Source organism: Pelophylax lessonae (assembly GCF_965119305.1).
Source record: "Pelophylax lessonae genome assembly, chromosome: 6".
NCBI classification, from domain to species: Eukaryota; Metazoa; Chordata; class Amphibia; order Anura; family Ranidae; genus Pelophylax; species Pelophylax lessonae.
The window spans coordinates 94,782,598-94,800,757 of NC_138773.1; the positions used below are offsets into that span (position 1 = coordinate 94,782,598).

Sequence of the window (18,160 nt, forward strand, 5' to 3'; positions counted from 1 at the left end):
GGCGCTAGCCTAGGGGGAGCTGGGGGGTATCGCGTGCCGCCTGAGGAGCCGCCGGCCACTTGCGATCTCCTGCTGCAGTGAGAGAAGGACAGACGGCTGATATAAACACAGCCGTCTGTCATTCTCACTAAAGTAATCACAGAGGCTATGCGATCCTGCTATGTAGGATCGCATGTCTCTGTGATTACATCACAATCCACGCCCCCTGACAGTTAGAATCATGCCCCTAGGGACACACTTAACCCCAGTACAGTACAGAGCAGCACAGTAGTGACATCACTAAATCTCACTAAAATGCTCTTAGGACTAGTATTAGGAGTAAGCAGAGCAGAGCCTTAGATCTCACAATGCATATGCACAGCTATGACACTAATGCCTCCTACACACGACAGATAATATGAAAAAAAAAACGCTTTTGACTTGATCGCGCGATAATCTGATCATTAGTAAACCGCTTTCGACAGCCGATCACGACAGTTTGTCCAACAAAATCTGAAGGGACAAACACGAAAACTTATGTCGTAGGATAGCCTAGCGAACGACAATTGTTTAATCAGTACAGTATGCGTCCGCTAATACAGTAATCGATAGACAAAGACCACGCATGATCAGAAACACAAAAATAACCCGGAAAAAGCCTGGCTGCCATTGTTTTTGTTTTGCACTATCTGATAAGTAGTTACGCAACCGGAAAGCTTTTCCAGAATCGTACGAAAAAAATCATACTCTAAGTACGCATTGTTGAATTCGATATTAGTATCATGCAACAAAATGCAAACGATAAATCGTACGATTATCTGAACGTGTGTACAAGGCATAAGGGCATAGAAGAGACTAGGATCACTCACACACCAGGAAGTGCCTTGTATTTTCTAACAGAAATTCAGTATAAGGCTCGGTTGACATTTATGCGATGCGGGAAGGCTGCGAATTCGCAGCCTGTTCCCGCATCGCACACGCACCCCCGGCAGCTCACACTGCCATATGCGATCCGCTGGGGGTGTCAATGTAATCTTAACAACCCCCAGTTTGATCGCATATCGCAGTGCGATCGTGCAGTTCGCACAGGATCGGATCGCACAAGTGTGAACTGCTGTGCGATCCGATCCTGATGCGGCTGCAAAAATGCCTCCTGTGCGTGTTTGCTGCGGGTGCGATGCGAATTTAGCCATACAGTTTGTATGGCTAAACTCGCACCGCACAGCCGATCGCATGTAATGTCGGAGCAGTGCGCTCCGACATTACATGCAAACCCCGCACACGCACAAGTGTGAACCGGGGCTTAAGGGGGGTAGATTGTTGAGGATACTGTTTTCTCACAATTACCATTTCTAAATGTTCCTTATAACCTAGTAAATGTTGGGATTTTGTCATTCAACTGCTACTCCTCTATTCACAGAATTACATGCATTGTGGGTGAAAAATAAAACAAGTTTTGTGAATGATGGCAGAAGGGGATGAACGAGGTGACTCACCTTTTCTCAGTGGCAGAGGCTGCTGTTAATTCTCACAGTGCTTGCTTAGTAGCAGTATACGATGGCTCTGAAGGAGACACTGATTTAAAGAATTTTACCAGAAGCAGGCAGTGGGATAAGCACAATTGCACATACACTATATTGTCAAAAGTATTGGGACATCTGCCTTTACACGCACATGAACTTTAATGGCATCCCAGTCGTAGTCCGTAGGCTTTAATATTGAGTTGTCCCACCCTTTCCAGCTATAACAGCTTCAACTCTTCTTTGAATGCTGTCCACAAGGTTTAGAAGTGTGTCTATGGGAATGTTTAACCATTCTTCCAGAAGCGCATTTGTGAGGTCAGGCACTAATGTTGGACGAGAAGGCCTGTCTCGCTGTCTCTGCTCTAATTCATCCCAAAGGTGTTCTATTGGGTTGAGGTCAGGACTCTGTGCAGGCAAGTCAAGTTTCTCCACCCCTGACTCGCTCATCCATGTCTTTATGGATCTTGCTTTGTGCACTAGTCCAAATCATTTGAAGGAGGGGGGGGGGGATTATGTTTTGGGGTTGTTTTTCAAGGATTGAGCTTGGTCCGTTCCAGTGAAGGCGTCAGCATACCAAGACATTTTGGACAGTTTCATGCTTCCAAACTTTGTGGGAGCAGTTTGGGGCCCCTTTCTGTTCCAACATGACTGCACACCAGTGCACAAAACAAGGTCCATAAAGTCATGGATGAGTGAGTTTGGGGTGGAGGAACTTGACTGGCCTGCACAGAGCCCTGCACCTTCTCGTCTAACATCAATGCCTAACCTCACAAATGCGCTTCTGAAAGAATGGCCAAACATTCCCATATATACACTCCTAAACCTTGTGGACAGCCTTCCAAGAAGAGTTGAAGCTGTTCTTGCTTCAAAGGGTGGGCAAACTCAATATTAAACCCTACAGACTAAGACTGGGGTGCCATTAAAGTTCATGTGCGTGTAAAGGCAGGCGTCCCAATACTTTTGACAATATAGTGTGTCTAATGTATTTAGTACTGTATCATACACACACCTCTTGGCTTTATATGAGCTCTGCAGACAGACAGAACATTCAGGTACAATTTGATAAAAAAAAAAACGCTTACCTATGTTGTTATGATAGTAACTATAATTCTAAATATATGTTCTGTGGTGAGTAATCTTCAGCTCAGGTACTGCTGTTGCTTGTAATCACAAAGAAATGATGTGTGCACCTAACCTAAAATTAAAGCGGTTGTAAACCCTATAAAAAAAAAAAATAAAAAAAAAAAACCTGCAAGACAAAGGCATAATGAGCTAGTATGCATCGCATACTAGCCCATTATGTTTAACTTACCTTAAAACGAAGCCCCGACACGGACCCCCGGACATCGATGCGGGCGCTGCCATGATCCCTCGTCGTCTCTTCCGGGTTCGGCGGCTCCGGCGCGCTGATTGGCCGGAAGAGACGGCTCCAGCGCGCTGATTGGCCGGAAGAGACGGCTCCAGCGCGCTGATTGGCCGGAGCCACGATGACGTCACTCCCGCGCATGCGCGCAGGAGTGATTTTTCCGGCAAGCTCTTGGCAAGTTAATTGAAGGTCCCCCCGGACCTTCAGAGCGCATGCACCGCTCGCGCGAGCGGCTGCATGCACTGTAAATATCTCCTAAACCGTGCCGGTTTAGGAGATATTATTTGTACCTACAGGTAAGCCTTAAAAGTGTCAAAAAGCGGGATACAACCGCTTTAAGTAAATGAGTTCTGATGTTATCCTGACTGGTTAACTACCTGGCTGAGTAATTCAGCTGTCTAAATTATTTCTAATTATTTAACATTAGAACAGTGTTCCTGAATATGCAGGCAGAATTAAAACACAAGAGCAAGGGGGTGCTACTTTCCCTTGATGCTGCCAAAGCATTTGACTGTGCTGAGTATTATTACTTAGAGGTGCTCAGTAGATTAGGTATAGAGCAAAAATGTGTTAAATTGTTACAAATAGTATATTCCTCCCTTAGAGCATGGGTACTCATAAATAACTCCCTATCCCATGCTGTCTCTGTGTGACCCTGTGATTGATGCCTCCATTGGGAGATACATATTTCTACATCATCTGGAGAATAAGTTGGAATCTTGGAGCATATGAAATTGGTGGATTGATACCTACTTTTGGCTTTACCTTATTATCCATCTGGTAAGCAGTTTGTGGATTGGGGTGGCGGTCATCGTTTCTGTGTGGAGTTCGGTATCCATCTTTATCACCCAACATTTCCTTTCATTGGCTACTATATATTTTCTGTCTGGTAAGCAGATAGCACTATTGGTGGTGGTATTGCCTTTTTGAAGAAAGTGGGGTGTCCCTATACACTTTATTGGCGATTCTATTATGTCTATCTGGTAAGCAGATTATACAACTAGTGGTGGTCACTGCACTTTCGGTGTCGCTTTTATTTTTGGAAAATATTTTTCATTTAATTTTCACGATTTAGAGGAATATATCCCTCATTTATTCTTACATAGTTTATCACATATCAGTTTTACGCTATGGATCCTATACCTTTTTCTTTCCTATGTGCGTGGTCTAATGTCTGCTGAGTCATCTTATGCTTCAAGACCTTAAACACAGTGGAACCTGATCTGGTTATAGGATATCCGTTTGGAGATCTTGGGTGCCAAACCCTTATATTGGGTACGAATTTTGAAGCACTCTGGTAAGCAGTCTGCACTACTAGTGGATGTTCACCCATACCTAGTGGACTTTATGAACACTTTATCGAATTTATTTGGAGTTTATTCAGAGACTTAAGGACTTTTTTGAATTTTTTGAATTTCATTACATTTGGTACTGTGTGGTTATAGCACTTTTTAAGTAGCGCGGCTTGTTTTCTACTATTAAGGACATGGATTACTGGAACCATGTTCTGTGGTCTGATGAGACAGAGATAAACTTATTTAGTTCAGATGGTGTAAAGCGTGTGTGGTAGAAACTGGTGAGAAGTAAAAAGACAAGTGTGTCTGGCCTAAAGTCAAGCATGGTGGTTGGAGTGTCATGGTCTGGGGCTGCCAGCACTGGGGAGCTACAGTTAATTGAGGGAATAGTATAGTCCCCTATCTTCCGAGGCTGTGCCACAGGGCAGTATTCCAACATAATAACGACCCCAAACACACCTCCAAGATGACCACGGCCTTGCTAAAGAAGCTGAGGGTAAAGGTAAAGGACTGGCAAAGCATGTTTCCAGACCTAAACCCTATTGAGCATCCGTTGGGCATCCTCAAACGGAAGGTGGAGGAGCGCAAGGTCTCTAACATCCACCGGCTCCGTGATGTCATCATGGAGGAGTGGACGAGGACTCCAGTGGCAACCTGTGAAGCTCTGGTGAACTCCATGCCCAAGAGGGCTAAGACAGAGCTGGAAAATAATGGTGGCCACACAAAATATTGACAATTTTACTTAGGGGTGTACTCACTTTTGTTGCCAGCGGTTTAGACATTAATGGCTGTGTGTTGAGTTATTTTGAGGGGACAGCAAATTTACACTGTTATACCAGCTGTACACTCACTACTTTACATTGTAGCAAAGTGTAATTTCTAAGGGGTCGTCACATGAAAAGATATAATATTATATTTACAAAAATGTGAGGGGTGTACTCACTTTTGTGAGATACTGTATGTCATTATGTTCAAGCGATTTTACTGTGGCCATGACTGCATTATTAATCCCTCCATTCAAATTTTCAGCTGGCGATTCCCTAGCCTTTAAATGTGATCCAAGTGGCTAGCTAGCCGCTAGATCACATTTACAAGCAGCGGGAGGGGCTGCCTCCCTCCGGCCACTCTCTGGTGCGTGTACCTTGTTTTTTTGGCTTTCCCATCACTTTGGGGAGCCCGGGATCCGATCCGGCAGGTGCAGAGACTTACAATAGAGCTGATCAGGGAACTGAACGTCCCCAAACATCTCTATAGTCTAGGAGACCGGAAACAACAATCATTTCATCACTTCCAGTTAAGGAAAATGTAAACAGAGCCATTTTTTTCCAGAAAGCATAAGATCAATGTTTTTTTTTTTTTGATCTCATGCCTTCAAGGAAAGAAGAGAGTTCTGAGGTCTTATAAACCCCAGATATCTCCACAAAGAGGACCTGTCATTTCAAAGGATGTTTTTCATTTGATGTGACGGCAATAAAAGTGATTAAAAACATTAATAAATAAAGGGACATAAAAATTGAATATATTTAAAAAATGTAAAGTCTCCCCGTGCTCGTGTTTAGAGGAGAACTCTCAGGTTGCGCATGCCCACACGTGTGGTATTACTGTGAACGTTACAGCGAGAGCAATAATTCTAGCTCTAGACCTCCTTTGTAACTCTCTAAAATGGTAACCTGTAACATTTTTTTAAAGCGTTGCCTATGGAGATTTTTAAGTATTTTAGCTTGTCACCATTCCATTAGTGTGTGCACTTTTAAAGCATTACATGTTAGGCATTTATTTCCTTGGCATAACATCATCTTTTATATTTTACCCAAAAATTGGGTTAATCTATTGTGTTTTTTTTTTCCATTAAAATTCATTAGAGTGTATTTTTTCCTGAAAAACCGCTGCACAAATATAATGTAACATAAAAAATTGCAACAGGCTCCATTTTGTTCTCTAGGGTCTTTGCGAAAAAAATATATGTAATGTTTGGGGGTTCTAAGCAATTTTCTAGCAAAAAATTCTGATTTTTACTAGTAAGCTTCGACATAGTCTGTCACAGGGTTTATGCAGGCTGTAGGGGAAGCATGTTGAAGGCGGACCAATGGCTGGGATGTGAGCAATGTACATGTACGTGATTTTGTAGTTCCGAGTAGGGAGCGCGTACCTGCCGACCCCGGCTGTGCTGTCATTCGCTGTAGCACAAGCCGTCAGCTGGTCCCAGCCAATGATTTATAGCCGGAACCCGCCGATCGGCTGAGCGAATAATAGAAGAGAGCTCTGAGTAGGTGACCAAGACAGGGCCTCTCTACAGACTGCATCGATGCGCCACTTTTTTCTTGCTGAAAAGAAGGGAGTAAAACTGGGTGCATTGCTTAGTAAAATCAGCATACAGTTAATATTGTTAGGCACACATTTAACCCCTTGATCACCCTAGATGTTAACCCCTTCCCAGTCAGTGTCATTAGCACAGTAAGAGTGTATAATAATAGCACTGATCACTGTATTATTGTCGCTGGTGATGTCAGTGGCAGTTAGTCAGTTCCTCCCAGCCTGTCATTTAGTGTAAGATTACTCGCCGCACTATCTAGTCTCATTTAAAGTCGCTGATCACCGCCATTAGTAGTATACTACCAAATGAAATCTCTGTTTGTGCAAAAAGCGTGGTATACATTTTGTTTGGGTACAGCGTTGCATGACCACACAATCGCCAGTTAACCACTTCAGCTCCGGAAGGATTTACCCCCTTAATGACTAGGCCATTTTTTGTGATTCGGCACTGCGTTGCTTTAACTGACAATTGCACATTCGTGCAGCGGCGTACCCAAATACAGTTGATGTCCTTTTTTCCCCACAAATAGAGCTTTCTTTTGGTGGTATTTGATCACCTCTGCGGTTTTTCGTTTATAAACAAAAAAGAGCGTCAATTTTGAAAAAACACCAATATTTTCTACTTTCTGCTCTAAAACATTCCTAATAAAAAAATTAAAAAAACTTTTTTTTTTATCAGTTTAGGCCAATTTGTACTCTGCTACATATTTTTAGTAAAAAAAAAATCCCAAAAAGCGTATTTAAATTGGTTTTCACAAAAGTTATAACGTTTACAAACTACGGGATAGATTTATTGACTTTTTAAAAAAAATTTTATTCGTAATGCCGGCGATTACGGCGGACAAATCAGACCCCTAAATTACATTTTTGACACTTTTTGGGGACCAGTGACATTAATACAGTAATCAGTGCTAAATAATATGCACTGTTTCTGTAAAAAATGACACTGGCTGGGAAGGGGTTTACACTGGGGATGATCAAGGGGTTAAATGTGTTCCCTTTTGTGCTTACTGTGTGGGGGGATGGGTTGAACAGAGGCAGTCAGAGATCGGTAATTTAGCTTAGCTGAATCACACAATTTTTCCCTGCCTCTCTGACAGAAGAGCTGCCTGCTTTGTTCACATAGGCAGGCGGCTCTTCTGACATTCTAGCTGAAGATCGCTGGAGGCCAGTGGTGATCGAGCTCCTCCATTGGTCTGGTTTCCACTGTGTCTAATCAAAACTGAAACCGTGTGCACATAATCACGTAGATCTACGTGATTATGTGCAGTCAAGCCGTCCTGCCGCAGTAAATCTGCGTGGGGCAGTCCTCAAGTGGTTAAAGTAGCCCGGTGTTAAATAGCAAAAAAAAGGCCTGGTCAGGAAGGGGGTAAAATCTTCCGGAGCTCAAGTGGTTAAGCCATGGTTTTTATTTGTTTATGGTATTAACAGTTTGCTAACTGTATATTGTATATATACGCCAACAAGGAGGCTCTCCTGTACAGAATCATGTACCTGTACGTGATTCTGCACTCCTGGGTCTGGGGTGTGCACGCGTGACGGCAACCCGCTCCTGCGGTGGCTGGTCCATTCATAGCGGAAGCCAATCAGCGGGTACAGTGGCCTCAATGTCCGCCGGGACCCACTGATCGTTCCCGAGAGAAGCAGAATGGCGGTCTGCCTATGTAAACAAGGCAGATAGCCGTTCTGTGAGAAGAGAAGCCATGGATCCTGTGTTTCTGCTAAGCACAGTACAAGCACATCCCGCCAATTAGTAAGCACTCCCTAACACATTTACCCTTTGATCGCCCCTGATGTTAACCCCTTCCCTGCCAGTGTCATTAGTTCAGTGACAGTGTATATTTTTAGCACCGATCACTGTATTGGTGTCACTGGTTTCCCAAAAAAGTGTCACTTAGGGGTTTATTTACTAAAGCTAGAGAGGGAAAAATTAGTCACAGCTCTGCAGAGAAACCAATGGGCTTCCAGGTTTTATTGCGCAAGCCTAATTAAGCAAGCTGAGGTTAGAAGGTGATTGGTTTCTCTGCAGGATTGTGACTAATTTGCCCTCTTTAGCTATAGTAAAAAAAACCCTAGTGTCCGATTTGTTCCCTGCAATATTGCAGTCCCGCTATAAGTCACTGATCGCCGCCATTACTAAAGAAAATAATCAATTAAAAATTCTATAAAAATATCCCAGTTTGTAGATGCTATAACTTTTGCCCAAAACAAATATACGCTTAGTGGGATTGTTTTTTTTTTTTTTTTTTTTACCAAAACCATGTAGCAGAATACATATTGCTCTAAATTAATAAAGAAATTAGATTTTTTACACTTTTTTATTGAATGTGTTTTATAGCAGAAAGTAAAAAATATTGTTTTCTCTTTTGTTCATTGACGGGCACAGCTCCAGATATTCTTAACCATTGGGTTATATTGCCCCCTACAGGAGACTAGGAAGAAAAAAATTCTGGCTACACCTATGGGCAGTCCCAGGGGATATACTCCCTCTCTCTGCTATAGGTACTCAGTTTTTTTCTGCATAGTCAGGAGTAAGGACCTAGTTCCTTGCTGGGATCTCTGGTCCTGGCAATTTTTTCTTTTTAGATAGAAATTTTTCTCCTGGTTTTTTCCTGCAAGATCTACAGTCAACTGCCGGACCAGTGGTCACCCCAGTATGGCCAGCGAGCGCTCACAGACCTCAGCTCCTGCCCTAGATCGGCCGCGACATAGCCTAACCAGGCGGGGGCTGGCCTGCGAGTTGAACGCCTCACGAGGTCGCATACGACTTATTTTGATGGTGAGAGGTTCTGTCTTAAGGGGTGCCCGCCTGGTATGGTGAGTAGCTGTCCCCCCTCTCCTCCATGAGGGTTTTGAGGTGGACGTGGGCCCCTCCTTGGGACAGTTGGATCCCTGGGTTCATCTCCTTCCCGCCAGGCACCCCCCTTCATCTGTCCCCTCACCCTACTCCCCTTCTACTTATGCTGGGGACGTGTGGGTATTATGGTCCACCTCCTGGGGTGGAGGCAGGGCGCCTAAGCTGGCGATGGGGGGGTGGGAGGGGTGCGCCACCGGCGACCTTTCGGCTGTTTGGGGGGGGGGGGGTTGTGCCTGGTGGGGACTCCTGCCAGGGCCCCTCATCCTGCCTGGTTCTGTCCTTGAGGCCTGGGGATCCCTCCTGGGTCCCTGGGAGCTTTGTGGTGCAGCCATTTTGTTGTAGCCTGTGTGCTCAATGCACGGCAGCCATGTTTGTGTAGTCCAGGGGCCGTTTTGCGGTGGTTTGCCATTCAAAATAGCAGCAGCCATGACTGTAGAGCCCTGTGGAGGGCGATTTTGGAGGTGGGAACCCCTCCTCATCCCCTGGTTAACTCCTGAATCTTTTCACTTCCTTTTCATATCTTATCTTTATTGTTATTAAATGGATAGTTACAGAAAATTTAAATCAATTACAATCAAGAAGCAACCAGAAAAAAAACATGGAAAACAACATAATTATAACCCTCTAATGAGAAGTATATGAGATGACTCCATCATACTTCTCATAGCTCTAGGACACATTCTTTATCTTTACTTATCCATTTTCTCTTCTTAAAAAAAATATCATAATCAAAACTACAAAAAAAAACACCCAAAAAAAAAAAAAAGAAACCCACAGCACATTGAAGGAGGACTTGACAAGGAGGTCAACTTCCCATCACTAGATGTAGCCCACTTTCCTTAGTTGCTAATTTCAACATTATCAGACTCTTGCTCCATAATAAAGGATTGACCTTCTTCCGAGTTGACAAACATTTTTTCACTTCCTGATCGTCAAAAGATTGCAGATTATCATGGTGGCTGCGGGTGCCTGTTTTTGCTGGGTGGTTGAGTCTGGGGTCCTCTTTCTCTCTGTTGAGGATCTCTTGGTGCTTTGTGCCTTGTGACTAGATAATGCTGCCAGTGTGTTGAGGGTTGTCCCTTTGCAGTCCCCACCTGATCCCCTCTCTGAGGCTGCGGGGCCCTCCGGGTCTCAACTATCCATCAATGCACTGACGGCGGTCTGGGTGGAGGTGGTTTTCGGGCGACGGACTAGCAAACCCCCCCGGTTTCCCCTGCCTCATCCGTTTCATTAGATCCTGAATCTGATTTGGCCGCCACGGACGTGGGTCTCCCTACTGGGTCTGCGACCATGCGCCCGGATTCCTCAGATAGTGAGGATGATTCCTCCACATCTGCAACCGCGCACAAAAATATGCTGGTAGAAGCACTGATTGTATCTGTGCGTGAGATCTTTAAAATGAAGGACGCAGCTGTGACGGAGACGCAGGTTCCCTTTTGCACTCACAAGTCATCCAGAGCGGCAAAGGTGTTTCCTTTTCCCGCCTATTTTGACAGAACTGTCGCTAAAGAGTGGGGACGACCAAAGCGTCCCCTTGGGGTCCCTAATCGATTTGCTGGGCGATACCCCTATGAGGAGTCTCTTCTTAAGAGGTGGACTGTTCCACCGGTGGTAAACGCTCCGGTTTCCATATTGAACAAGGCAACCATGATTCCGGTTGAAGAGTCCCCGGCCTTTAGGGATCCTTCTGACAGGAAGGAAGGCATAGGCTGTGGCCCGCAATATGTACACTCTGGCTGGTTCAGCAATGAGGCCGGTATTGACCATTGCTCTGGTGTCGCTAACTCTGACTGGGTGGGCTAAGCTTTTACGCCATAACCTGGAGGGTGAACAGCTACCCCCTGCCTTTGCTGAGCTGGTCCAGGGGCTGCAGTTTATCTGTGATGCCTCTTTGGATGCGGCTCCCTTACTGGCTTGGCTCTCTGTTTTGGTAGTGGTCCTTTGGCGTGTCTTTTTGCTTAAATGCTGGTCTGTGGACTAGACTTCGCAAAAGGCCTTCACCAATATTCCCTTTCAAGGAAATCACCTGTTTGGAGCTACCCTGGATGACATCATTAAAGGTCTCACAGGGGGAAAAGGGTACCATTCTTCTTCAGGCTTCTAAGGTCAAGGACCCTCGTCGCAGGCGTGGGCCCTCCTTTTCCGCTCATAAGAAGTTTTTTCGGCCCTCTGGGTTGACTGACAAGGGCTTGAAGTCTTTCAGGGCCTCCTCTGAACGAACCTGGTCTGGTAAGCCGAGAGTAGGCTTCTCCGGACCCCCGGACAAGGCTCCTTCAGCATAAAAGTGCGCCCTCACCCGTATCAGGGGTGTTGGACGTCTTCACTGGTTTCCGGATCTGCGGACTTCCCTGGTACAAGACAAGTTGGTTCACAAAGTTATTCGGCCCAGGCACAAGCCCAAGTTTTGCTCTTGTCACCCAGCAAGGTTCTTTCCTTCCAACTTGCGCCTGTCCCCGGACTTCTTACAAGACCTGTTACTTCAAGGGGTGATTTTTCCAGTTTCTGACATTTTTAGGGTTTTTTCTCAAACCTGTTTACAGTTGCCAGGAAGGAAGGCAAGCTGCGTCCAACCCTGGACCTCAAGGCGCTAAACTACTTTGTGCGGAGGGAGCAAAATTTCAGGATGGAGTCCATTTGCACCGTCGTGGCATTCCTGCATCAGGGGGATTTTCTTGCCTCTATCGACATTAGGGATGCTTACCTTCACATTCCAATATGTGCCATTCGCCAGCGCTTCCTCCTCTTTGCTGCTGGAGAGGAGCATTATCAGTTTGTGGCTTTATTCTTTGGTCTAACCTCTGCTAGCCACGGTGCTAGCATTGTTACGACAACGGGGGATCGCGGTACTGGGCTACTTGGACAACCTCCGTCTGCGAGCGAAGTCTCCTACTGCTCTGGTGGAACTCACCATACGAACTAGGGAGTTCGGCTGGATTCTGAATTTTCAGAAGTCTGCTCTGGTTCCGTCCATAAAGCTAGACAATCTGGGTCTGACTCTAAACTCAGCCTTAGCCAGAGTGCTCCTTCCTCTGGACAAACTCCAAAAACTGCTGGCTGCAATTCGTCTCCTGCTGTCCAGCAGATGGTCATCCCTTCGGATTTGCATGAGGGTTCTGGGCCTTATGGTATCTACCTTCTAGGCGGTTCCATTTGCACAGTTTCAGACGAGGTCCCAACAAAGGGAGATTCTGGCCAAATGGGACAAGACTCCGCAGTCTTTGGATATCAGATCCAGCTGAGCCGAGGTTCGAAGGAGTCCCTGATGTGTTGGCTTCGTTCTCCGACGCTTCAGCTGGGCACACCTTCCTCCCCTTGTGTTGGACAGTGGTCACCACGGATGCCAGCCTGTCTGGTTTGGGAGGCGTCCTCGGCAAAAATTCTGCTCAGGGACTCTGGATACTGGAAGAGTCCAGACTACCGATCAATGTCTCGGAACTCCGAGCAATCAGACTGTGCCTGGACCATTGGATGCATCATCTTCAGGAATGTCCAGTGCGCATTCAATTGGACAATGCTACGGCTGTGGCTTATGCCAATCACCAGGGGGGCACAAGAAGTGTCCTGGTGGCTCTGGAGGTAGCTGGCATTCCTAGGAGGGAAGAACGGTTTGTTCCAGCCCTCTCCGCCATACACGTTTTGGGTTGGAAAACTGGCAGGCGGATTATCTCAGTCGGCAGGCGTTGGAACAAGGAAAGTGGTCCCTTCATCCAGAGGTATTTCATCAGTTGTGTCTCTGGTGGGGCACCCCCGAGGTGAATCTGTTGGCGTCTCGGCTCAATAGAAACGTGCATAGGTTTGTGGCTCGGTCACGGGATCCTCTGGCGGATGCCACAGACACACTTGTGGCCCCATGGGGTCAATATTGTCTGATTTACGCCTTCGCTCCCTTCTATGCATGATCGAGCAGACGGGAATCCAGTCATCTTAATGGCTATGGACTGGCCTCGCTGGGCTTGGTGCGCCAATCTAGTGCGGCTGGTTGCCAACGTTCCTTGCAAGCTTTGTTTCAGGGAGGATCTGCTGTCCCTTGGACCAATCTTCCATCCTGCTTTACAGTCGCTTGATTTGACGGCTTGGCTGTTGAATGCCAGGTGCTGATGGATAGAGGTTTGTCCGCGTCGGTGATTCCAACGCTGTTAAAAACTACGAAATCTACTTCTAGAAAGATCTACCATCGTACGTGTAAGTCGTACATTGCGTGGTGTGAGTCTCTTGGGGTTCATCCTCGCTCTTTCTCGGTGGCTCGGATCTTGAACTTCCTTCAAAGGGGGGTTGAGAAAAAACTGGCCTTGAGTACTATCAAGGCCAGGTGTCGGCCTTAGCAGTCTTCTTTCAATGGGCCTTGGCCACACACACTCCCTGGTGTGAACTTTTCTTTAGGGAGTTAGGCACTTGGCCCCTCCAGTGCGGTCTCTGTTGCCGCCTCGGGACCTCAATTTGGTGCTCTCATTCCTTCAGAAGCCTCCTTTTGAGAATCTTCGGGAGATTCCCCTGCTTACGCTGTCCCAGAAGGTGGCCTTCTTGGTGGCTATAACTTGTGTGTGCAGGGTGTCAAAATTGGCAGCGTTATCCTTTCACTCACCTTACTTGGTGGTTCACAGAGATAAGGTGGTTCTTCATCCCTTTCCATCGTTCTTTCCAAAGGTTATCTCTGATTTTCATGTGAATGAAGACGTTGTGTTGCCTTCCCTGTGCCCCAGGCCAAAACATCCAGAGAAAATTGCTTTGCATGCCTTGGATATGGTCTGGGCAATTGGGGTATACCTGGCAGCTACGGAGCCTTTTGGGAAGTCAGAAGTCAGACTCACTATTTGTGCTTACGGATAGGCATTGGAAAGGGTTGTCTGCTTCCTCTGCGTCCATTTCCAAATGGATCAGACAGACACTGATTCAGGTCTATTCCATCAAGGATCAGGTTCCTCTTTTCCCTGTCAAGGCGCGCTCTACTCGGGCGCTCAGTGCCTCCTGGGCCTCCCGTCATCAGGCGTCGGTGACGCAGGTTTTGCAAGGCTGCCACCTGGCCGTCAGTGCACACTTTCACAAAGTTCTATAAAGTGGATGTGTTGGCATCTGCAGATGCTTCCTTTCGGCTGTAAGGTTTTTCTGGCTGCTGTTTAGAGGACCTTGTCCTCTTTAAAGGTGTATTGTTTTTTCAGGTGAGCTCCAGTTGTTTTGGTTGAGCTCCTGTTTGCCTGGTTGGCTATAGTTAGCCTTGGGATTTTATTTTTCGCTGTTCCCACCCGTCATGTATAACACTGCTTTGGGACCTCCCAATGGTTATGAAGATCAGCAGCTGTGTCCGTCAATGAACGAACGAAAAAATGGGATTTTTGACGTAAATTCAATTTTTCTGATGTTCATTGACAGACACAGCACCCACCCCTCTGTGGAGTTCTATTTTTCTGACACTGCTTGTAACAAAACTAAATACCTATAGCAGCAAGAGGGAGTATATCCTCTGGGACTGCCCATAGGCGTAGCCAGACTTTTTTTCTGCCTAGTGTCCTTCTCCTGTAAGGGCAGCATAACCCAATTGTTAAGAATATCATGAGCTGTGTAACATCAGAGAAATGGATTTTACGGTAAGCTGAAAATCTGCAGAGGTGATCCAATACCACCAAAAGAAAGCTCTATTTGTGGGAAAAAAGAAGACATACATTTATTTTAGGTATAGTAAACGACCTCCCAATTGTCAGGTAAAGTAACGCAGTGCCGTATCGCAAAAAATAGCCTGGTCATAAAGGGGGTATACCTTCCGGAGCAGGAGTGATTAAATACTGATGTATTCTGTAGTGCTGTACAGCAAACACGAATTCATTCCCATTATCCATAGAGTTGAGTATTGACTTTTGATATCCCTTAAAAAGCTTCTGCTTCTGTTTAAAAAAAAAAAATATTAAAAATCTTTGTCACGGCCCCGAAATTCTCTATCCTACTCCGATTGGCCACTTTCTTCACTGAAGCTCTGCGTATTGCAGAGGCACGGAGGGCAAAGGCTTGGTAAAGTTGAAGTGAAGGCATCAGCCAATAGTGTCAGGGCAGGTGGCACGCACAGATAAGTATTTTAGCACTCGATTGTATCTCTTTAAAACAGGTTCAGTAAGATAGAGCAGCTAATCTAAATACAATATTTGTCTTTAGATCAGCTGTGCTTGCAATAACCGTTTGCGTTTTATATGTTAAAAAATTTAGTATTGGGGTAGACAATAGGAATTTTTATAGCCAATTGTATATTACCTAGTACATACTGGTTATATACACTTGAACAAACCTGGTACCCAAATAATTTCTAGATTATGGTCTCCTTTTGCTGTGTTTGACTACTTTAAACCCTGTTTTTCTCCTGCCAAAATTATAAAGCACCATTTTATTAGTTAAAGCTTATCAGCAAGCAGTACCTAGGGATGTTTGGATAACACACAGTGCTTATTGACTCAGCATGCTTGTCTTTTATTAGCACAGTAATATTTCAAGTGTTGTGTATTTTTTTTGAAACAAACATTCATACATGTAAAATAAAATTTACGTATACATTAATATATTATAGATAGTTGTCACATCATTAAATATGTATAGTATCACTGCTTAGAAAACTTAGGGCTGGAGGAATGCAAATCATACACATTTATCCGAAGGCAATGTGTGTTAGTTAATACTTGCTTTTTAAATATTAATACAGTATGCTATATACATTTACACTGGTGCCATTGATGAATGAATCTTCATTATGATGTTTCTCTCACAAACGTCTTTCTTGGAGCAGATCATTAGGGAAACTACCACTGCTAATTTGTTTTGAAAAGGGCAGACTCTGGGGCTGTCATTCTAAACCTTACTTCACCATCTATTGAGTCAGTGATCTGAAAAACATTTTCAGAACCTAATTCAGACCTATTAAACATCAACGGTAGTTTGCTTGCTCCAGATTTGCAGTCCACTATGAACTAAAATGACAACGCTATCCAATGCACTTTTTAAACAAAGTCACTTGTGATAGTTCTAGTAGTTTAGATCTCCCACGTTTTACATTAATAGTAAAATTACAATATTTATTGGGAACCAGTAAATTCTCAGACCACCTGTGCTCAGACCATTCTACTGTGAAGTAACTAATTTTCAATGGAAACAGAAAAAATGCTAAAGTCTAGTTTCAATGTATTTCTAAAGCCCCTTTAACACCAGCGGACCGATCATGTCCGCCAGTCCATTTTTAAGGCGGACCCAATCGGATCATCCATAGCTCTCTATGGGCGGCAGATGTCAGCAGACACGTGTTTGCTGACACCCACCGTCATCGTATCCGATCTGATCCCTTAAAAGCAGACGGATGGGGATACGTTCGCCATCCGTCCAGCGGATTGGATGACAATCGGATGGAAACGGACATGCAGTCCTTTTCCATCCAACCGCCCCCTAGAGGAGAGTGGGCTGTGTCCGTATTGCATAGCGGAGCGGGCACTGACCTGTCATCCGCCTGCTTAGCGGGGATCAACGGAGTGATTCCCCCGCTGAACAGGTGGACCTGCTTGGATGGATCTTTGCTGTCTGAAAGGGGCCTAACACTTTAGAAAAATCCGTTTGTTTACATTAGAAGGCTGGCAGGTTGCCAAGAGACTCTAGTAATAGAAAGTAACAGTCAAAAAAATATTTTTTGCCTGTAGCTATGGAGGGGAGTTAGGTTTTATTTTAAAGCTCTTTTGCTGCTTGTGTGGAATATGTTGATATTTTAAAGTGCATAGTTTGGGCACAGGTTCATTTAAACTTCACTTCAACAAAAGTATATCATTACCTGTCAGGAAATGGGGTGAGCTGTTACTTATATTGGGCCCATATCAGAGAGAAGTCATGATGTTACGCCCCCATGAAGACTGTCTTCTGCATGAGCTCAGAGCTAATAAATGACACTTGGTCTGGGCGGTTGTAGATAGGTAAACTGTTAATTTACCTCCCTGAAATTTACCCCTAACATTACTGTGGTTGTGAATTTAATAAATAAACTGTTAATTTCAAGTTAACGTCAGACATTTGGGATGACCAAGCGGTGCTGATCCTCCCTCTTTTTGTGGGTGACCTTGCTCTGCTCTGAGCATTTCCGGGATTGCCACTATCAAATTCTGGCAGCCAGGAACATAAACATATTAAGTACTTTCCATACACATCCACTGTAATGTCCCTGTAATCGGTTTTTCATCTCTGCCTCTTTGTAACATCCTTCATAAGCTTCTGAAACTCTCCATTTTCTTCTCTTCCAATTGTTTGGAATAATAAGTGCATGTTGGTTGCAGTCATGTGCACTGCTTTATGCTCACTACAAATCCCATAGTCCATAGTTCCTAGTCCATCTCAGGAGCAAGCAAGCATGGGGTGGCTATGTTTCTACATACAACCATAGATCATGGAGAACGAATGTAGTCACCATCTAACAGGAAGTCAGATCACATCAGAAAGAACAAAAATAATTTGTTGGAGGAGAAAGCAATAAAAGAAATACAAAATTTTTTTTTTTTTAAAGTAGTAGGAATACTTTTTGAAGTAGAAGGAATACATAGTTTAAAGCGTTTGTTACCCTAAAAAAAAAATGGATCCTGCCCCTTTGAAGCATGTTATGCAGTGCTTGTGCTCTGTCATTTTGTCCTCTGTATCATCTAAAAAAATTGGCTAATCCTGCCAGTTTCTGCCCTCCTCCCTGTACACTGACGATGGTATATCATGGCTGCTGAGCATTGACACCGTGGTCAGTGTATGTGTCTCCATCATCCGCAGCACTGCTCTCCTCTGTCCTCCTTCCCCCCTCCCTGCCTCAGCTCTTACCTATCCTGCCCCCCTT

The 18,160-nt window shown here is 44.9% G+C and overlaps 1 protein-coding gene across 1 annotated transcript in view; it reads left to right on the forward strand.

The window, feature by feature from the left end:
- Nucleotides 1-18,160, forward strand: part of CHLSN (cholesin) — a 693,214-nt gene that overhangs the window by 258,348 nt on the left and 416,706 nt on the right. The window lies entirely within an intron of this gene.